The 22,506-nt window shown below is 44.9% G+C and overlaps 1 long non-coding RNA gene and 1 pseudogene across 1 annotated transcript in view; one reads left to right on the top strand and one right to left on the bottom strand.

Annotated features, from left to right (window-relative positions):
* Nucleotides 1–17,212, top strand: part of LOC116813493 (uncharacterized) — a 70,155-nt gene extending 52,943 nt beyond the window's left edge. Inside the window, exons 6-7 of the long non-coding RNA XR_009214800.1 lie at nucleotides 16,057–16,190; nucleotides 17,059–17,212. This is a non-coding gene — a long non-coding RNA (uncharacterized LOC116813493). The remainder of the gene's footprint in view (nucleotides 1–16,056; nucleotides 16,191–17,058) is intronic.
* Nucleotides 6,417–7,314, bottom strand: LOC116813492 (large ribosomal subunit protein uL18-like; annotated as a pseudogene).
* Nucleotides 17,213–22,506: the final 5,294 nt, after the last annotated feature.

Here is a 22,506-nt window from a genome sequence, read left to right on the forward strand (position 1 = left end):
TTTTTTTTTTTTTTTGAGATTGAGTTTCACTCTGTCGCCCAAGCTGGAGGGCAGTGGTGCAATCTTGGCTCACTACAACCTCTGCCTCCCAGGTTCAAGTAATTCTCCTGCCTCAGCCTCTTAAGTAGCTGGGATGACTGGCGCTTGCCACCATGCCTGGCTAATTTTTGTATTTTTAGTAGAGGCGAGGTTTCACCACGTCGGCCAGGCTAGTCTTGAACTCCTGATCTCAAGTGATCCACCCACCTCAGCCTCCCAAAGGGATTACAGGCGTGAGCCATTGCACCTGGCCAAAGTTGCCTAATTTTTAAGAAAATTGTCTTTATGGTCATAGAAGCCTGGGTTTAAGTCCTGGCTCTGCCATTTACTGCTGTGAAGCCTTGGGCAAGTCACTTAAACACAGTAAGTCTCACTGTCCTCATTTGTACACCAGGGATGAGAACAGTACCTATAACACAGGACCGTTGTCAGGCTAAATGAGACACCTACAACATATCTGGCAATGGCAAGCCACTGCATAAGTGTCAGCTATTATTGTTATTATTTTATAATGAGAGAGAGAGAAGGGCGACTAGCACCGAGGCTCAGAAGAACAAAAAACAAAAAAAAGGCTGGGTGCGGTGGCTAACGCCTGTGATCCTAGCCTTTTTTGAGACTGTGGAGGCAAGCAAATTGCTTGAGCTCAGAAGTTTGAGACCAGCTGGGCGAGATAGTGAAACCCCATCTCTACAAAAAGCACAAAAATTAGCCAGGCATAGTGGTATGCACCTGTAGTCCCAGCTACTTGGAAAGCTGAGGTGAGGTGAGAGGATGGGTTGGGCCTGGGAGGCGGAGGTTACAGTGAGCCAAGATCATTGCCACTGCGCTCCGGCCTGGGTGATAGAGCCAGACCTTGTCTCGGGGGGCGGGGGGTGGGGAAGGCACAGCTATACACAATAATAAGAGAAACACAAGCTAGAAGTACATCAAAATGTCATTCTTCATTTTCCAAATTGGCAGAGCCTAGAAGTTGGCTGACACTGTTGGTGGAACACAGGGAGGCTGGTGGGAGGGTAAATTGGTACAACCACCTCCACGGAGAGAACTTTGGCAACTGCTAAGAAAATTACAAATAAACATGTCCTTTGGCCCAGCCAGTCCACTTCCAGGAATTTATGCCACAGATATCCTGGCACATATGCAAAATAAGGTAGGTTCAGGTTATTTATTTCAGCACTGTTTGCTTAACAAAATATTGGAAGCAACCTAAATGTCCATGAGTAGGGAAAAGTTAAATAAATCATGGTCTATTTATACAATGCAACAAATAAAATGAAAAACTTCCTGTATATACTGATGTGGAACACTTTCCCAAATTGATTGTTACATGAAAAATGCAAGGTTCAGGATTGTATGTATAGCAGGATATAACAGAAAGCAGGCTGTGGAAAAAAAATATATACCTGTATGCATGTGTCTTTTTTTTTTTTTTTTTTTTTGAGACGGAGTCTTCCTATTGTCGGCCCAGACTGGAGTGCAATGACGCGATCTCGGCTCATTGCAACCTCCACCTCCCGGGTTCCAGCAATTCTCCTGCCTCAGCCTCTCAAGTAGCTAGGATTACAGGCACCCGCCACCACGCCCAGCTAATTTTTGTACTTTTTAGTAGAGACGGGGTTTCACCATGTTGGCCAGGCTGGTCACGAACTCCTGACCTCTGGCAATCTGCCCACCTTGGCCTCCCAAAGTGCTGGGATTACAGGTGTGAGCCACCGTGCCTGGCCATGTGTCTCTTTATATAACCAGAAGACCTCTGAAAGGGCAGAGTAGAGGAAAAGTTTTTATTGTACACTCTTCTGTAGTTCTTGAAATTTGAAATTTGAACCATGTGAATGTATTATCTGTTTAAAAAAAAAGGTGAAGATTTTAATTTTTTAAAACTTGTGAGTACTAATGCTCAATGCTTGTTACCTGTTAGGTAATGATTGGTTCTAGGAATGGTGGATGGTAAATCTCTCTCAATGACAACAAATGTCAAATACAAAAGCAATGATAACAAAGGTACTAAAGACCCAGACATTCTTTGGGTTCTGTGCTTGATGATGTAATTGTTGGCTCGCAAGGGAGTTGTTCACAAGGAGATAATAACCTGATTATGCCCAACAGACTCTATATCAATCGGCAGAGAATGTTCTGTATTTCTCCCAAGTTTTTAAAAACAATTTTTTCTTTTTCATTTCTTCCAGCATAAAAATGCATAGTTAACATGCATTTGGAATAATCTTTTCGAGCCATATGGATTTAACTGTGCTTTTTTTGGAAAGAAGCAAGAGGGAGAGTGGATATACATTTTCTTCACGTTTCTTCTGCCTTCTATTTAGCTAGCAATTTTGTGAGAGAACCTAAGCACAGCTTAGAGGAATGTGAAGTCGGCCTCCCAGTGGGCACTACTTCTCTGTTTTGAGAGTTTCTCTGCATGGCAAGCCCTCCTATATTCCTGCCAAACACTACCAGTCTCCAACTTCCTTACTACACATTGCAAAATTTTATGCAGGTTTTTTCCCCCTTCCTTCTGATTTGTTTCTAATCCCCTAACTCTCTACAAGTCTAGTTGCCCTGGGTCCTTCTAAGACTCCATGGAAGTAAATGGGTGTTAATATTATTAATTGATTACTTCATTCCATAAACATTTACTAAGTCCCTGGTGTGTCTGGCACCATGTCAATGCTGGAAACTCGAAAAAGAATAAGAAATGATTCTGAATTTAAGGCACTTACAGTTGTTTTGGAGAGACAGAAATACAGTACAGCGTGGGAAGTACGTGGGTGCTATGTGAGCACCAGAAAGGGGCACCTAACCCAGCTTTGGTGGGAGAGTGGGATAGGAAGGGATTCCTGGGGAAGCAAGGCGTGAGGAAAGGCTTAAAGGATAAGTGGAAGTTAACCAGGGAAGGTGGGGTGAGGGGGATGAGCAGGGTTGGATATTGGAGGTAAGGACTACCTGTGTGAGAATGAGAAGGAGCCTTCTGTGTGATAGGAGGGGTACGGTTTCAGCAACAGCAAAGGCTTGGAGGTGAGAAAACACCCCAGGGGTATGTGTGTTCATTCAGTTTAACTAGGATGTGATGTGTGCAGCAGGAAATGGCAGTAAATGAGGAAAGGAGGACGTTATTGAGAACATCAAGTGCAACAGAGGGGCAGAAACACAGGGCTGAAGATACTGACAAGTAATAGGTCATGGGTGACCTTGATGAAGTGGTTTCTCAGGAGTGGTAGGGCCTGAGACAGGATCTGGTATACTGAGGAGTGAAAGGGAGGTGAGACTGCACTCAGATAATAGTTAACATTTACAAACCACTTTCTATATGACAAGGCTCTAATGCATTCATTTCTCACAACAGCCTGAGAGGTAGACATTATCCACGGCCTTATTTCACAGATGAGGAAACTGAGGCACAGAAAGGTTAAGCAACTTGCCAAAGGTCATGCAGGTAGAAGTGGCAGAACTGAGAGCTTAAGGCTCCAGAAACCAAACTCCTGACCAGTAAGAAACTGGGATTCCAGAAATGCAGCCATTGCTAGAGAGTGACTCAAGGCTACTGGAGATTGTAGCACATTTATAGACACAAAGAAAGGTGCCTGAAGACATGCGAAGAGTGATGTCTGACAGAGCAAGTTCCAGGAGGATAAGGCTGAGCCCTGGATTTGACAATAAGAAAATCACTGGTGACCTCTCAGATAGGAATTTCAGCAGCAGTTGGGGAGGAAGCCAGATGAACCAGAATGAGGAGAAAAAGGGCTTAATTAAGAGCCACCATTCAAGCACAAGGGGTGGCAATGCCCGAGGGTCGGATGGAGACAGCCCCATCCAGGCAGCAGAAAGGGAATGCGTTAGTCAGGGTTCCTCAGAAAAAATATAGGAGCGTGTGTCTGTGTGTGTGTGTGTGTGTGTGTGTGTGTGTGTGTGTGTTTATGGAGAGAGGGAGAGACAGAGAGAGAGATTTATTATAAGGAATTGACTCAAGTGGTTATAGGGGCTGACAAGTTCTAAGGTCTGCAGTTGGCAAGCTGGAGACCTGGGAGAACTGATGATGTAGCTCCAATCTCAATGTTAGCAGGCTTGAGACCTAAGAAGAGTTGATGTTTCAGAATGAGTTCGAAGGCAGGAAAAAATCCAGCATCCCAGCTGGAAGACAGTTAGGCAGGAGGAGTTCCCATTTACTTGCCGTAGGGAGTTCCATGCAGGCCTTCGATTGATTGGATGAGGCCAACCCACATTAGGGAGGACAACTGGCTGTACCCAGTCTACCAATTCCAAAACTATTTTCTTTTTTTCCCTTTTTTTCCTCTGCATTTTTGCTCTGCTTTATCAAATGTTGATTTCATCCAGAAACATACTCACAAACACACCCAGAGTGATGTTTGATCAAATATCTGGTCACCCTATGGCCCAGTTAAGTTTATATCTAAAATGAATCATCACAGGGAGATAAGGCCAAGTATGACTGCAGATAAATCTGTTTCGGAAAACAGAAAGTTCAGAAGAGGACAGACTTCTGCCGTCCCCCAAAAACATATATGCATCAAACTAGAAAAGATCTTTCTTTTTTTTTCTTTCTTTCTTTCTTTTCCTTCCCTCCCTCCCTTCCTCCCTTCCCTCCCTCCCTCCCTTTCTTCCTTCCTTCCTCCCTCCCTCCCTCCTTCCTTTCTTTTTGACAGGGTCTCATTCTGTTGCCCAGGCTGGAGGGCAGTGGCACGATCTCGGCTCACTGCCAACTCCACCTCCCAGGTTCAAGCAATTCTCCTGCCTCAGCCTCTCAAGTAGCTGGGATTACAGGTGTGCACCACCACGCCCAGTTAATTTTTATATTTTTAGTAGAGACGGGGTTTCACCATGTTGGCCAGGCTGTCTTGAACTCCTGACCTCAAGTGATCCACCCATCTCAGCCTCCCAAAGAGCTGGGCTTACAAGCATGAGCCACGGCACCCAGCCTAGAAACAATTTCTTAAATCAACTTCAGCTGGATCCCTGAGGTCAGGGTGACGTTTTCCATTTCTCAAATGTCTTTGGAAGAGTGGAGGCTGAGCTTTCAATAGTAAATTATTATTTATAACTTTTATTATTATCCAAAAAAGTGCCAGTTTTGTGATTGGCATTTAAAAACACTGAGTTATGTTCTGATGATGACAGACTCTTGCTAACCATATGGTTACCTTGTATCAGTTACCGAGATACACATGTTCAGCCCTGCTAAATGTCCAGGCCCTTGAACCTTTTCACAATGTGTGAGTGAGGCTGGGCAGTTCAGTGACCTGGGCGGTTCAGGAGTCTGTCACTCAGCCAGGAAGTTTCACAGCCAGAATTTAAGCGCACATCTGTTAGACTCTAAAACCAATAGCCTCACCACTATGCAAGCACACCTGTAATCCAGTATGTCCACCAAATTTAATCCTAAACTATCTTAAAGGAGAAATTTTACTTTGAAACAGGTCTTACTCTGTTCCCCAGGCTAGAGTGCAGTGGCGGATCTTGGCTCACTGCAACCTCCGCCTTCAGGGCTCAAGCAATACTCCCACCTCAGCCTCTCAAGTAGCTGGGACTACAGGTGCATACCACCATGACTAATTTTGAGACAGAGTCTCACTCTGTCGCCCAGGCTGAAGTGCAGTGGTGCGATCTCGGCTCACTGCAACCTCCGCCTCCCAGGTTCAAGCAATTCTCCTGCCTCAGCCTCCTGAGTAACTGGAATTACAGGCATACGTCACCATGTCCAGCTAATTTTTTTTGTATTTTTAGTAGAGACAGGGTTTCACCATATTGGCCAGGCTGGTCTCGAACTCCTGACCTTGTGATCTGCTCGCCTCAGCCTCCCAAAGTGCTAGGATTACAGGTGTGAGCCACCGTGCTCGGCCCCTGACTAATTTTTTTATTTTTATTTTTGTAGAAACAAGGTCTCACTATATTGCCCAGGCTGAGAAATTTTTTTTTTTTCTTTTTTGAGATAGAGTCTTACTCTGTCCCCCAGGCTGGAGTGCAGTGGCACGATCTCGGCTCACTGCAACCTCTGCCTCCCGGGTTCAAGTGATTCTCCTGCCTCAGTCTCCCCAGTAGTTGGGACTACAGGTGCCTGCCACCACACCCAGCTCATTTTTTTTTTTTTTTTTTTTTTTTGTATTTTTAGTAGAGACAGGATTTCATCGTGTTAGCCAGGATGGAGAAATTTTAAATGAAGGGTTTGCAAGGCTCTCCAAGAAAACAGACAGGCATTATTTATTATTTCACAAAGCTTTTGCTTCAAAATACATACAGCATCTTACTTTTTTAATTTAGGATTTTTTTATTAAACAAAATTCAAATTTGAGGGGGTTGTTTTTGTTTTTTGCTGTCAATAAGTTTATTGTCTTTATCTGAAAAATCCTCACAGAAAGTTGTTTGATTTAGCTCTCAGCAGCCCACTCCTGAGCTCTGAGGAATCTTGCCCTCTTTTGAGCTGCCCTATCTTTCTTCCAAGCAAGGGACATTTTGGGAAGGTTCCACCTCTTCTTTTTAACTTCTTTCTTGGGCTTCTTCTCATAGACTGGATTCTTTCGTATAGCAGCATGACCTTTCTTATACATCTCCTCCATCATGTCTGAAGTTACGCTGTTCTTTGTGTATTGAGAGAGCTGTTTCTTGTAAGCATCTTCATCTTCCTCCATTAAGTAGCACATGTACTGCAACATTCTGGCCCGTGATGTACTTCCGGTGTATTTCTGCATTAAATTCCTTGCTTTCAGAATCATAACCAGGGAATCATTTAGTACTGTGAGGGACAGACAAGCCTCCATCCACAGCTCCCTTCAGGGTGCTGAAAACTTTATTGCCAGTGGTAGTTCTGGCAAGGCCTGCATCCAAATAGCAGGTAAAGGTGCCTGGCTGTCCATCAGTGCTTTCCACATTGTATTCATCTCCAGTCACCTCCACTTGGCCTTCATAGATCTTGTCCATGCCAAACCTATTGAGAAGCCTGCAGGCCAACAGCAGGCTAGTACAATATGCTGCAGCATCATTTGTCAGGCCAACCTTCACACCATATTTTGGCAGTTTGTGTACATATGCTGCAGACTATCATATCCCCTTCTATACAGGCATAAGCAATCTGACAAATGATGTATCTGTTACACGAACTATCATCGTGTATTTGGGTGTGTTGTATTTATTTTTATTCTGTATCACCAAGTGTTTGTGAGCATAGTAATCAGTTTTACCCTCTCGTTGTCTTCTAAATTTCACTTGGTATCTCTTAAAGTAGGCCTTATTCTTAACAACTTTAACAACAAACCCCATCCTGTGGAAGAGAGACCCGCATCTGCTGCTCAAAAGAGACCTTGCAGGCCCAGCAGTGCTGGGGGCAGAAAAGGCACAAAATTCAAATGTTTATTTCAAATAAATTTAAAGAGGGAAAGAAATATCTGCCAAAATGTTACCTCCCGGAATTAACTGTCACACTTCTCTGTTTCCCCTGACACTGTCTATAGGCATATACAGGTGTATGTGTATATATGTTTGTGCAGATATATTTCTTTACATAAAGAGCATCATTGTGTACCTATGCACACATAAAAATATAATTTTAACATCATTTTGATGGCTACCTGAAATACTTTTATAACAGACTTGTCTATGCCATAAGTTCTTGGGAAAATAAATAATCATAAGAATAATATCAATTGATATAAGAATATTTGTCAGTTTACTTAATAAATGCTAGGGGGAAGTCTGTTAAAATTTTTTTGTAATTTGTATTGGAGTGCCTTAACTGTTTAATATAGACTGGAGGGTTGTAGAGCATACAGGTGAAGGGTACAGGCTGAGGCTTAAATCTCAGCTCCCAGTTCTCCATTTGCTGTGTGACCTTGAGCAAGTCGCTTATCCTCTCTGTGCCTTGGTTTTCTAATCTATATAAAGGGGAATAATAGAACTTAAATGAGTTAGTCCATGTAAAGTGCTTTAGATCAGTGCCTGCCTCCTGGTAACAATTAGTTTGTGTTACAAGATATATTCATCTGTACTCTATAAACATTCAAGTTGCTGAGTCACATAGTCCAAGAAAACCCCAAGGCAGTTTGACACAGCTGAGGCGGTTGTAGGGGAATTTTTTGGGCTGATTCCTGGGGTGGGAACTTAGAGTCTGTATTTTTACAGAACTCTTCAGGTAAGTGAGTCTTAAGGTCAGCCAGGTTTATGAACCACCGGGTGAGAACACTGGGCACAGTTAGACAGCAGTTGGGTGGTGGGTGAGACTGGAAAGATTCACAACAGTGAGTTTGAGACGGCCCGCCCAGACACAGTGGCCCTTTGTAAGCAGCAAAGCAGGGTGATATGCTATTTAAAACTGTAACTTTGTCAGCTGAGAGTCGGTTGAGATAAAGAAGGCCAAAGCAACAAAAAGGTGGAAGAAACCCACAGATAGAGTAGGTTTCTCTCTGAAGTTACTCAGTATTTTGTGCGAGAATATTTTTTCTTCTTTTGTTCCATTTGGTTTTGCGTATCTTTTTAAAAGCATGCAGAGATACATGTTTTCCTTCTTGTGATAACAGCTAATGTTTACTTAGTGTGTGTCACGGCTGTGCTAGCAGTTTTTAAGCTTTCTTCATGTAATCTTCCAGACAGCTGTATGAGGCATGTTCTATTGTTACCACTTTAAAAGGAAAAAACTAAAATTTGGAGACGTTAAATAACTTGCATAAGGCCCATATCCATTTTTCCTTTCTTCTTTCGTAGTGGAATTCCAGCTTTATTTGGAGCATACACATCCAGTGAAAATACATTTCCCAGTAGCTCTGGCAGCTATGTGTGGCCATGCGACAAAGTTGTAGCCAAAGAGATGCAAATAAAAGAACTATCTAGGGCCCTGTGGGAAGGTTTCTTATAGGGTATTGATTTGGCCATGAGGTATGTCCCTATTTACCCTTCTCCCATTCTACTTTCTGGTGCCTACAGTGCAGATGTGAGCTTTGGCAGCCATCTTGGACTTTGAGGATATAAAGCATGTATTCAATGGTGGTAGAGGGGTGGAGGAAGACGGCGCTTCTGCCCCCAGTGACCAAGGAGCTGCTATACCAGCCCTGGGCTGCCTACCTCTGATTTCTTTTATTTGAAAGATATATAAACTTTTTTTTTTTGGAAACAAGATTTCGCTTTTTTGCCCAGGCTGGAGTGCAATGGCTTGATCTTGGCTCACTGCAACCTCTGCCTCCTGGGTTCAAGTGATTCTCCTGCCTCAGCCTCCCAAGTAGCTGGGATTACAGGCACTTGCCACCATGCCCAGCTAATTTTATATTTTTAATAGAGATGGGGTTTCACCATGTTGACCAGGCTGATCTCTAACTCCTGACCTCAGGTGATCTGCCCGCCTGTGCTCCAAATTGCTGGGATTACAGGCGTGAGCCACCGCACCCGGCCCCTGAAAGATACATAAACTTTTATCTTGTTGAATTTGCTCTTACCAACATACAAATATGATCCAAACCATAATACTGGCTTATGCTTATATTACTTATACTTTATCAAAGGTAACTATATGCTAGACACTTTTCTTGTGGTTTCTATATACTGACTCATTCAGTCCTTATAACAGCCCTATGTGTACATGCAGTTATTATTCCCATTTTGCAAACGGGAAATTGAAGCAAAGAGAGGTTATGTGGCTTGCCCAAGGTCACACAGCTAGCAGTGGCAGAGCCAACAACACACAGCTAATAAGACTTCAGGCCAGGTGCAGTGGCTTACGCCTGTAATCCCAGCTTTTTGGGAGGCTGAGGCAGGCGGATCACATGAAGTCAGGAGTTCGAGACCAGCCTGGCCAACACGGCAAAACCCTGTCTCTACTAAAAAATAAACAAATTAGCCGGGCGTGGTGGTGCACGGCTGTAATCCCAGCACTTTGGGAAGCTGAGGTGGGTGGATCACTTAAGGTCAGAAGTTCAAGACCAGCCTGGCCAACATGGTGAAAGGGACAGACAGAAACCCCATGTGACAGAAACATGAGCATGGAAGATTGGCATGAGATGAGGTCAGAAAGTTAGGTGGTGCCAGATCATACCATATATCAAGGCCAGTTTTGGGACTTTTACTCTGAGAGGGGAAGCTATTGGATGGTTTTAGGCAACATACTGGATAATTACCACCCTGGGTATTGAAAAGCCCTTCTTATTTTTGGGAATCACAAAACTTATGGCGTGTCAGGCATCAGTTCCACTATTGAAGCTACAACTTAGAAATGAATAGAAAAGATGGTTTCTCTCCCCCTCCCCCTGGCACTTAAAGCAACGTCAATCAGATGCTCCTACCTGGGACTTTGAATCATGAGGTCATCTTCCAAGACGTAAGGTCAGTTAGAAATTAATAGGGTGGCTGTGGTGGGGTCAGGAGCACCCAGGAATGAGTGTGCCGCGGCAGCAGAGTCCAGCATATGGCAACCAATGTCCACTGACACCTGGCTGCCCATATGTCTCCTGCGGTATGGTATCAGTGGCATAGCAAGCCGTGCTGGGAGCTTTGCTGTGACAGCCTTACTTGGTACCTTGTTCTCCAGTCTTCCTCTTGATTCTCTGAGCTCCCTAGTCACTTTCAGTAAATCCCTCCTCTGTTTAAACATTAGCCAGAAGTTGTTGTTTGAAACTCAGCACCTTGACTAGTACAGCAGGGGAGTGAGCCACATTTTCAAAAGATAACTGGTACATGGAAAATGGATTTCAAAATCTGTTAAATGGAAAATGGTTGAAAAGGGTTATCAGCCATTGGCCAGTCAGAAACAGAAGACACTGTAGGTATTTCAGTAAATATAAAGAATTGGTTTCACAGGCATTAGAAGGCTGAAAGAGTAAAAGGAAAAAGGAAGAGGCTAGGTAACCTAGGGATTAATAACTGCAGGAAGCAGCTCTCGCTCCCAAGGCTGACCAACAGGAGGGAACAGGTGGAGTTGCCTGTACTGAGGAGCTTGGAGGAGGGGCCCCATGGGGCTGGTGCTTGGATTTCTGAGGACGGCTCTGCCTGGCTCAGATCTCGGATGAGGGGGTTGCTGTCTGGCTGGTGCTTCCACCAAAGGGACATGGCTCTGCAGGTGCTCAGACCTCCCTGGGGTGCAGCCCAGCAGGTGAGGGGGTGTGGCATGACTGCTGCTGGCACCTGGGGCTTGAGGGGAGGCACAGCAAGGTTGGTACTGAGAATACTCAGAAGCTGGAGCTAGGGCCAGTTATGTGCTGCTACTGAAGTAAAATTGAAAACAGGAAGTGGAAAACAAGGTAGAAGTCCCTTCTTTTCTTCTGCTTTGTGATCTCCTAATGCCTCACATGGGAAAACCTAACAGGAAGCCAGCTAGCTGAGAGGTGAAGAGATTTCATTTGCATCATCCCAACCCCAGGATTACAGAGAAGAGCATAGAAAGATATCTTGGAGATCACAGATAAATCACCAGCACAGACAGCATCATGTCCAGTTAGGAGGCCATGGCAGTAGCCTAGGAGAGAGAAGATGATGGCCCAGACATTTGGTCAGGTATTCTGGGGGTGTATGTGAGGGTGTTTTGGGTGGAAATTAACTTTTTTTTTGAGACAATGTCTGGCTCTGTCGCCCAGACTGGAGTGCAGTGGTGTGATCCTGGCTCACTGCAACCTTCGCCTGCTGGGTTCAAGTGATCCTCCTGCCTCAGCCTTCTGAATAGCTGGGATTACAGGCGCACATAACCATGCCTGGCTAATTTTTGTATTTTTTTGTAGAGACAGGGTTTCACCACGTTGACCAGGCTGGTGGAACTCCTGAGCTCAAGCAATCCTCCTGACTTGGCCTCCCAAAGTGCTGGGATTACAGGAGTGAGCCACCACGCCCGGCCTGAGACGAACATTTGAATTGGTAGATGGAGTAAAGCAGACTCTCCCTCACCAATACGAATGGATGTTATCCAATCAGCTAAAGGTCTGAACAGAACAAAAAGGCTGACCCTCCCACGAGCAAGAGAGAATCCTCCTGCCTGTCTTCAAGCTGGGACATTGGGTTTTCTTCTTGTTTTCAGACTGGAACTGAAATGCTGGTTTGATTCTTCTCCAAAGACTTCTTCCAAGGCAACTAGTGTTTTCTATTTGGAAAGTAGGCTCTGGCAACTGTGAATAGGACAGCTTTTCCTAATAATAATTTTCTAAGCTGCATCTTGTCTTAGGTGGGGTTCCCTGTAAAATGGACTCAGAGATGGAGATTTATATGCAGACGGGATTTTTTGGAGCATGTTCTCAGGAACAACACCTATAAGGGAGTGAGAGAAGCAGAACTGGGTAAAGGAAGAGTTGAACTGTGGTGCAGTTGCAGCAGAGGCCTCAGCTGAGTGGGTAACCTTTCAGTGTTTACTCCAGTTGAGACAAGGAGACTGGCCTTGGTACTCCCTCAATGGCCAGTCATTGGCCAGTCATTGGATGCAGACTGCCCCAATCCCAGGAAGGGGCATTAACCTTGGGGAAGACAGCTGTCTTCAGCCAAGGGCAATTCCTGGGGATGGACTCATTTGTGAGTCTTTAATGGGCAAGTCTGCATAGGGAGGAAGAGTGTCTCCATCTTGAAGCAGTGATCTGGGCAGTGCACCACTGTGTCCACTATAGACCTATCTAGACATATCTGTTCATAGCTCTGTCTCCCCCACTGTACTCTAAGCACCTTGCTATGGACTGAATGTTTGTATCCTCCCAAAATTCTTATGTTGAAGTCCTAATCTCTGGTGTGATGATGGTATTTGGAGGTGGGGCCTTTGGGAGGTAATTAGGTCATGAGGGTTGTATTAGCCCATTTTCACTCTGCTATGAAGAAATACCTGAGACTGGATAATTTATTTATTTTTAATAAATAAATAAAATAAAATTTTATTTTCCCTCTATTGCCCAGGCTGGAGTGCAGTGGTGTAATCTCGGCTCACTCCAACCTCCGCCTCCCAGGCTCAAGCAATTCTCATGCCTCAGCCTCCCGAGTAGCTGGGATTACAGGTGTGCACCACCATGCCTGGCTAATTTTTTGTATTTTTAGTAGAGATGGGGTTTCACCATATTGGCCAGGCTGGTCTCGAACTCCTGGCCTCAAGTTGATTTGCCCGCCTCCACCTCCAAGAGTGCTGGGATTACAGGTGTGAGCCACCGCTCCCGGCTGAGACTGGGTAATTTATAAAGGAAAGAGGTTTAATTGACTCACCATTCTGCATGGCTGGGGAGGCATCAGGAGACTTACAATCATGGCAGAAGGAGAAGCAGGCACCTTCTTCACAAGGCAGCAGGAGAGAGAGCTTGCGTGTGAAGTGGGAGGAGCCCCTTATAAAACCATCAGATCTCATGAGAACTCACTGTCACGAGAATAGCGTGGGGGAAACCGTCCCCATTATCCAATCACTTCCCTTTCTCGACACGTGGGAATTACAGGTCTCTCCCTTGACATGTGGGGATTTCAGTTTGAGATGAGATTTGGGCGGGGACACAGGACCAAACCATATCAAGCGTGGTATCCCCATGATAGGATCAGACACTGAATTTACCATGATCTCATCCTGCCAGCACCTGGATCTTAGACTTCCTAGACTCCAGTCCTGTGAGAAATAAATGTCTATTGTTTAAAACACCAAATCCATAGTATTTCATTATAGCAGCCTGAGCAAACTAAGACACATCTTGAGGGCAGAAGCTAGGAATGTCCAACAGAGTGCCTGGAATAGAGTATCCACTCAGTTGGTAGACAAGAGATGAATGAATAAATGCATGTATGAAAGAGTAAATATAAGCCCAACAACACTGTCATTATTATCATTTGCATTTATGCAGAGCTTTACATATGCAAATTACTCTGCTGAAATATGTTATAAATATGTAAGTGCTCTAAGCAATAATTCTTAATAAAACCTGCCATCAAAATGAATATTTAGTAGGCACAAACTAGGAGCACGAACCGTGTATTAGTCAACTCTCCAAGAATGCATCTCCCTTCATAATAGAACCATTTGGAGGTTTCAGAGCCAGCATCCTAACTCATCTCTTAAATTGCTTTTTATGCCCCCTATATTGTTAAATAAATCTCCTTTATTTGTGCCCAAATCCTGTTTTCATGATATAGTGTTTCCAAAGTCTACTGAGCATTTTATTCTGCTACCAAACTGTTTGATCTTACCTCTTTTTGCATCTCTTCTGATGTTTGTAATTTTCTTGCTGGTAGTCTGATTTCTCATGGACACTTATAGTTTTGACTATTCAGAACAGCAGCTCCCTTCTGAGAAAGCCTCCATCAAAACCCCATGTGACTCTAGTATGTGGGGAGGGTGACATCATGGAACCTCACCCCCAGGACCACAGTGATTGGCCCATGGTTGAGCACATGACCCAAGCTGAACCAATCATGGTTCTTCCCTCCAAAAGGTTTTACTTGGGAAAAACAGGAAAATAAGTTGGGAAAGAAGAAGGTTTTTCCCCACTCTGTGAAGTTGCTTGCTTGGCTGGAAGTCCAGAGCTATCAGAGGCCATCCCTTTCCCCATGAAGGAGCCCTCTTGCAATAGAAGAAGAAGCCCACCCAAGGAGAGAAACAGGGTGAGAAGTGGGAGGGTCCTGAGAGCTTTCAAATTCCTGATTCTAGGAGCTGAAATCTCAGAGATTCTGTTTCCTGACCTCCCAAGGCTCAGCTGTCAAATTCACCCTTCATTCTGGAAGCCACCTCAGCCTGCTGCCAAAAATCTCCCTTTTGAGCTGGGTGCAATGGTTCATGCCTGCAATCCCAGCTACATGGGAGGCCAAGGTGGGAGGATCTCTTGAACTCAGGAGTTTGAGACCAGCCTGGGCAATACAGTGAGACCTCGATCTCAAAAAATAAAACCAAAAATTCCCTTTTAGCTTAAGTTTAAGCTAATGTTTAAGTTGTGTTTCTGTCATTTCTTATCCAGAAAATCCTCCTGTACACCCCCCTCAACTCCACATACATTTGCTAGGATCACTGTAGAATTCATTGGATTTAAGCAGCAATCTGAATACTAAACATGTAAACTTTAAGTCATTGAAGCAGGCAACTCTCCATGTGGTGATAAAAGATAGGGTTGAAGATTTTCAGCTCAAGAGACTTGGGTTCAAATTCTACCTTCATCACCAACTAGCTAAGCGACCTGCCTTAGCTTCTCATTTGTACAATTTGCAAAATGCTAAGAGGATCATTGTGCACATTTAATGGGATTATATCTTATATCTTTTCTTTTTTTTTTGAGACAGAGTTTCGCTCTTGTTGCCCAGGCTGGAGTGCAGTGGCGCAATCTCAGCTCACTGCAACCTCCACCTCCCAGGTTCAAGTGATTCTCCTGCTTCAGCCTCCTGAGTAGCTGAGATTACAGGCACACACCACTACATCCAGCTAATTTTTGTATTTTTAGTAGAGATGGGGTTTCACCATATTGGCCAGCCTGGTCTCGAATTCCTGATCTCATGATCCCCCTGCCTTGGCCTCCCAAAGTGCTAGGATTACAGGGGTGAGCCACCACGCCTGGCCGGAATTATATCTTTAAAGTCACAGGACAGCACCTGGCACATAGCAAGAACTAATAAATGTAGCTATAATGACCACTACTTTCCTCTCTTGTCATTGGTGTCTCCCATGGCACAATCACCCCATGGGATTCAATGCACGTTAATTTATTTCAGAGCCTCAAATTTCTTCATTTTTACTTTTGGATTGTTAAATAAATATTAATTTCTGAATTGAATGGGCTTTCCCTTGGACCACATTCTACTTCTTCTTTTTGCAAATGATTCCATCTTGATTGTTGCTCCTTCCCTATTTCTTATTAGTTATTTTTCATAATACTTTATATTCCTATCCCCCAAAACCATTTTCTTCCTTCCTTAGGAAATGCTTCTTCTTATGCCCATACTCTGGAACTTTCCTACGACAAGGAGCAATTTGCTGTATGTTTATTTTCTTTGGAATCATCTCTCCTTCATGGAAGCAGGGTTATTTATCAACCTGTGATGGAGCTCTTCCTGGTTTGGTTAGGGCATGCTGCATACTGCTCCTGTAATAATGCTTTTTTTGGCCAGGACACAAACCACAGTCAAGAAAGTTCTTCCTGAGTTCTGAAGGTCAAGCAATTAGAATTTTCTCAGGCTCGTAGAAGAGTGGAATTCTGGAAACCAGTCTTTGCCTCCGGGGAGCATCTGTTGGAAGTTCTTAGGTAAGTACTGGACTTAAAATTGGTGAAGTGTAGGTGAAGTTCTCGCTCTGCTACTTCCTGCCAGGGTAGCTGCCAGGCTAGTCACCTTACCTTTCTGAGCCTCAATATCCTCATCTATCACATGGGTGTACAGTAGCATTATTCTGATGTTGTGTTGTAAGATCTCAGAAAAAGATACCCAAAATGAAGGCCTCAGAAGCAAAAGTTTTTCTCTGACCTTATCCTGTTCTGTCCTTGGCACCTCATTCTCCCACTAGGCTAGCCACAGAAACTAGAGTCTCTGGCTAGGCATGGTGGCTCATGCATGCACTTTGGGAGGCCAAGGCTGATGGGTCACTTGAGGTCGGGAGCTTGAAAGCAGCCTGGCCAACACGGTGAAACCCCGTCTCTACTAAAAATGCAAAAATTAGCTGGGCATGGTGGCACACGCCTGTAATCCCAGTTACTCAGGAGGCTGAGGCACGAGAATCACTTGAACCAGGGAGGCAGAGGTTGCAGTGAGCCGAGATTGTGCCACTACACTCTAGCCTGGGCAACAGACTAACAGACTGAGACTTGTGGAAAAAAAAAAAAAAAAAAAAGGAAGGGAGGGAGGGAAAGAGAAAAGAAAGAGAGAAAGGAAGAAAGAAAGAAAGAGAAAGAGAAAGAAAGAAAGAAAGAAAGAAAGAAAGAAAGAAAGAAAGAAAGAGCAAGCAAGCTAGAAGCTCTCATCTCCAAGAGAGATCATAGAAACCAGAACCCCTTTTCTCCCAAAGCCTGCCATAAAACCTAAAAATATTACTCTAACCCTACCTCTCTACCCTCACCGGCCTTTTTGTGTAAAAACTGGCCTTAAATAAGTTATCTGACCTGTCTTATTTAATTGTAGGTTATTGGATCCTCATTCCAGAGAGGGCCCTGCTCCATACCCAGAAGGAAGGAATGCTGCACAGAGAGGCCAAGAAGAAGAATCTGGACAGGCCTGGCTCAGTTTCCTCAGCCTGTGAGCATTAGATCATCCCTTTTTGCCAATCACTTTTCTACACAGCTGTCCATACTTTGAACCTGATCATAAAAATGGGCAGCGTCTTCTGTATCTTTGGGTCTTCATTCTGAAGGCTCCCATGTCACATACAACTATGATCAAATACATTTATATGCCTTTTCTCCTATTAATTTGCCTCTTGTCAGTGACTTTCAGTGACTCTTTAAGGGGCAGAGGGGAATTTTTCCCCTGGTCCCTACAGTGTGAAAATTAAACTGAAACAATATGGTAGTTTGTGAATTGTAAAGTACTACAAAAATGGGAGTTGCTACTAATGCAAACTTTAATAGGAACCCAGTGACAGATATAAAGCAGGGAATAGTTCTTCTTAGTTTGGATCACATAGGGTCATGTGCAGACACACAAGACTAATTCAGGATACTTTGGTGGAGAGCCACACTGAGGATTTTCATAAGTAAAGCAGACAAGTGGAGCCAGTTATTCATGGCCACAGTCCCTCTTAGTAGTTCCAGAGAATAGGCTCATCAAAGAATAATTTTAGGCTGGGCACAGTGGCTCACACCTGTAATCCTAGCACTTCAGGAGGCTGAGGTGGGTGGATTGCCTGAGTTCAGGAGTTTGAGACCACCCTGGGCAACATGGTGAAACCCTGTCTCTATTAAAATACAAAAAATTAGCCAGGCCTAGTGGCGCATGCCTATAGTCCCAGCTACTCGGGAGGCTAAGGCAGGAGAACTGCTTGAACCCAGGAGGCAGAGACTGCAGTGAGCTGAGATCACGCCATTGTACTCCAGCCTGGGCAACAGGAGCAAAACTCCATCTCAAAAAAAAAATTAATTTTAATTTGTGAATCTCAGTAGGAATAGGTTTCAGAGGTAGAGTTAAATGACCTACGTAGCCTCTTAAATGGGCCTTCCTTTCTTCTGCCTTCACTGCCATCTTTCCTGGATCCCCTGTCCTCACCAAGTCAGGTCTGCATGGGTCATCAGGAACTCTCTTGCTCCATCTGGCTCTTATGATACAGAATTTTCTAGTGCTCACTGCCAGCCCTACAACTTTTTCTCCAAGTTCAGTTGCTGCTAGGCTCAGATTTTCCCCACCTGAAAAACAGGGGTAGTGAAGTCCATAACACACGTCTAAACAGAACATTTTGGAAACACAGAAAGGTGACTAATACTGCCTGGGAGGGGGGAAGACTTCACAACGAAGCTAATTTTAGAGCTAAGTCCTAAAAGTGAAGGAGGTGTTGCCAGTAGGTGAAGAGTTGGAAGGAACCCTGCTCCCTGTCCCCCAGTAGAGGGAACAGCCTGTGCCTTGGGCAAAGGCCTCAGAGAGCTTGCTGTGCTCATGAAACAGCAGGTAATGGTCCTGCCGGAGTGAGGGCTACGTGGGGGTTGGGGGAGGGGCCTGGTAGTGCTGAAGCAGAAGGGCTTCGGGGGAAAGGGTCCCCTGGAGTCTGGCCATATGAGCCTGCGACCCCAACCACCTCCTACCCACCATTTCTCCCACAGCTGCAAAGAGGCATCACTTTTTTGTCCCAAATGGAAGGTAATTTTGTTAGATGCATTTTTCAGCCAACCTTTGATAAGAGTTAAACATAACTTCCAAGGTGAGCCCCCGATCAGTCTCCTCTTTTATCTCCTCCTTTTCTTTAAACCTCAGCATCTATTATGAGCCCTCCCCCATCTTCCTCCCTGGGGACAGAGGGCCTCTCATGCAAATAAGACTCTGGTGGCCAGCTGTGACAGCCCAGAGTCACCAAGGTCAGTATTCCGATCAGGGTTTCAATTCTCCAATACTGTGTGTCAGTGGTAATCTGGAACGAGTTACTTCATTTCTCCTGCCTCAGTTTCCACATTGATTAAACGGCTGTTAGGGATAAATTAGATGATGTACGGGCTTCTCCGTTCCTAAATCCTGGTTCTTTTTTTTTTGAGACGGAGTCTCACTCTGTCGTTCAGGCTGGAGGCAGTGACGTGATCTTAGCTCACTGCAACCTCGGCTTCCCAGGTTCAAGCAATTCTCCTTCCTCAGCCTCCTGAGTATCTGGGATTACAGGTGTACACCACCATGCCTGGCTAATTTTTGTGTTTTTAGCAGAGATGGGGTTTCACCATCTTGGCCAGGCTGGTTTTGAACTCCTGACCTCAAGTGATCTGCCCACCTCAGCCTCCCAAAGTGCTGGAATTACAGGCATGAGCCACCATGCAATGCCTGCTTCTTTCAGGCCTCAGGACCTTTGCCCTTTCCATTCCCTCTGTCAGAAATATTCTTCTCCTGGCTTTTCATATATCTGGCTCCTTCTTGGCTGAAATGTCCCCTCTTTGGGTTGCCTTTCCTGTCTAATGTAGCTTCCTGCATTGTTCTCTATCACAACACTCCTTTCCTCATAGGCGAATTGCAGCTTATCATTATCTATTTGAGGACTTGCTATCTTACGTCAGGCTTTCTAAGAATGGATCCTGAGATGAGGATACATGGGCAAGTGATTTATTAAGGAGGGGCAGCCAGTAAGGGAGTGGGGGAGCAGGACAGGGGTAGGAAAGGAGGAAAGTGCGGGTGGGATTTGACACAGAGTCTCAGCTTCAGCCTGATCCCACAGGGGAGCTCTGCAGTGTAAATTCTACCTTGGAGTTTATCCCAACTTGAAGCAAATAAACTGTGTTCTTATTCCTGTAGCAGTCAGTCAGTGGCTAAGGACCACTGGGGTAGGGTTTAGAGTGGGATAGACTCCCATGCACTTTCATCTTCCTCCAGCTGCCCAAGAACAGGTCTCTGGAAAGTTGCAGGTGCGGCCATCACAGAAAACACACACAGGAGCTGGGGGAGAGGCACAGAGAAACAGTGCAGGATCCGGCCAACAGGACCAGGACAGCACTGGCTACACTGGCTTATTGATTACATCCCACAATAGAAAGTAAGCTCCCCAGGGCAGATACCTTATCTTCCTGTTTACTGATATATCCCTAATGCCATTTGCGTAGTACCTGCCCCATAGCTGGCAATCAATTTCTTTCTCAAATGAATGAAGGAAGCTCTTAGTGCAGTGTGTGGCATATAGGAAGTGTTCAGTTAATGTTGTTGGAAACGTGAGTCTGTATACTTTTTCACCCTTCTCATGCTTCCATCCATAACATAGGGATGCTCAGGCATATGGCCTCAGAAACATGGGCTATTGAGAAAGAGAAAAAGGCAACTCTGGAAAGAGAGAGCCTGGCCTTACAGAAGACATCTGAGCTATTAATCAACAGAAATCTCACGTATAGTTGAAGGCAAGTCATAAGAGTGGGGTGGGAGATGGATAAGTCAATCCTACAGTTAAAAGAGGGGATGTCTAACCACTAGACAATTGTCCAACTCAGGAAGTAACAGCTTCAGGGTCCTAGACAACATATGATTTGACCTCATGAGGGAGAAGGCAGGATCTTAGGGCCTCAGAGGAAAGGGCTGGGATTCAGGACAAAGATTTGGTCCTGGCAGGGCTGAGGAGCACTGAACAAAGATAACATGGCAAAGCCTAGGTCGATGGAGTGGCTAGCCTACAGTGAGCATTAGGCACTAAAGAAAAACTCTTTTGCCCTTCTCATACAACACTTCTGATACCAAATGTGTGGAGTTTTTCCACACCAAGCAATTCTCCAGTTCACTGCTGTCACCAACTGGGTGTCCAACAATTCAATTCAGTTCAATTCAATTCAATTCAATTCAATTCAATTCAATTCAATTCAATTCAATTCAATTCTTCAATTCAATAATTCAATTCAATCCAATCCAATCCAATCCAATCCAATCCAATCCAATCCAATCCAGACACTATCTACCTGGAGTTAGTGTCAGATCCCAGAAGGTAAAGGGCTCAATCCCACAAGACTGCCCTACTTCAGATGCCCAAATCAAAAGTCTGGGCCACCTGTACTTACTTCTTTTTTTTTTTTTTTTTTGAGATAGAGTCTCCCTTTGTTGCCCAGGCTGGAGTTAAGTAGCACAATCTTGGCTCACTGCAACTTCCATCTCCCAGGTTCAAGCCTCAGCCTCCTGAGTAGCTGGGACTACAGGCGTGTGCTACCACACCTAGCTAATTTTTTGTTATTTTTAAGTAGAGACAGGGTTTTACTCTATGTTGGCCAGGCTGGTCTCGAACTCCTGACCTCGGGTTGGCCACCTGTACTTCTAACCAACTAGCTTACAAATTGGGGGCTCCCGTGGCTCCCTGCTCAGGTTTGACAATTTGCTAGAATGGCTCACAGAACTCAGGAAGGCACTTTACTTACATTTACTGGTTTATTATAAAGGCTACCACTCAGGAACAGTCAATGAAAGGGATGCACAGGGCAAGACATGGGATGGGGAGGGGAGGGGTATGCAGAGCTCCCATGGCCTTCCAGGCACACCATCCTCCCTGCACCTCAATGTGTTCACCAAGCTGGAAGCTCATCACATCTCATTCAGAACTTTTGTAGAGCTCTATCTCCAGCCCCTCTACTCCTTCCAGGAGGTCAGAGGCTAGGGTTGAAAATGACAACCCTACCCTCTTGGCCAGGCACTGTGGCTCACGCCTGTAATCCCAGCACTTTGGGAGGCCGAGGTGGGTGGATCACAAGGTCAGAAGTTCCAGACCAGCCTGACCAACATGGTGAAACCCCATCTCTACTAAAAATACAAAAAATTAGCTGGGCATAGTGGTGTGTGCCTGTAATCCCAGCTACTCAGGAGGCTGAGGCAGGAGAATCGCTTGAACCTAAGAGGCGGAGATTGCAGTGAGCAGAGATCACGCCACTGCACTCCAGCCTGGGTGACAGAGTGAGACTCCATCTAAAAAAAAAATGAAAATGACAACCCTCCCAACACTTGGTTTTTCTGGTGACCAGCCCCCATCCTGATGCTATCTAGAGGCCCCACCCTAAGTTACCTTGCTAGCATAAACTCAGGTGTTAGCAAAAGGAGCTTGTGGCTGGGCACAGTGGCTCACACCTGTAATCCCAGCACTTTGGGAGGCTGAGGTAGGTGGATCACCTGAGGTCAGGGGTTCTAGACCAGCCTGGCCAAAATGGTGAAACCCCGTCTCTACTAAAAATACAAAAATTAGCTGGGCATGGTGGCAAGCGCCTGTAATCCCAGCTACTCGGGATGCCGAGGCAGAACTGCTTGAATCCGGGAGGCGGAGATTCCAATGAGCCAAGATCGTGCCATTGCACTCCAGCCTGGGGAACAAGAGCGAGACTTCGTCTCAAAAAAACAAAAAGGAGCTTGTCATGGGTAACAAAAGACATTCCCATCATTCAGGAAATGCCAAAAGTTTTAAAAGCTGTGTGCCAGGCAGTAGGGCAAAGA

This window comes from Hylobates moloch, unplaced genomic scaffold (genome assembly GCF_009828535.3).
Source record: "Hylobates moloch isolate HMO894 unplaced genomic scaffold, HMol_V3 SCAFFOLD_9, whole genome shotgun sequence".
Classification (NCBI taxonomy): domain Eukaryota; kingdom Metazoa; phylum Chordata; class Mammalia; order Primates; family Hylobatidae; genus Hylobates; species Hylobates moloch.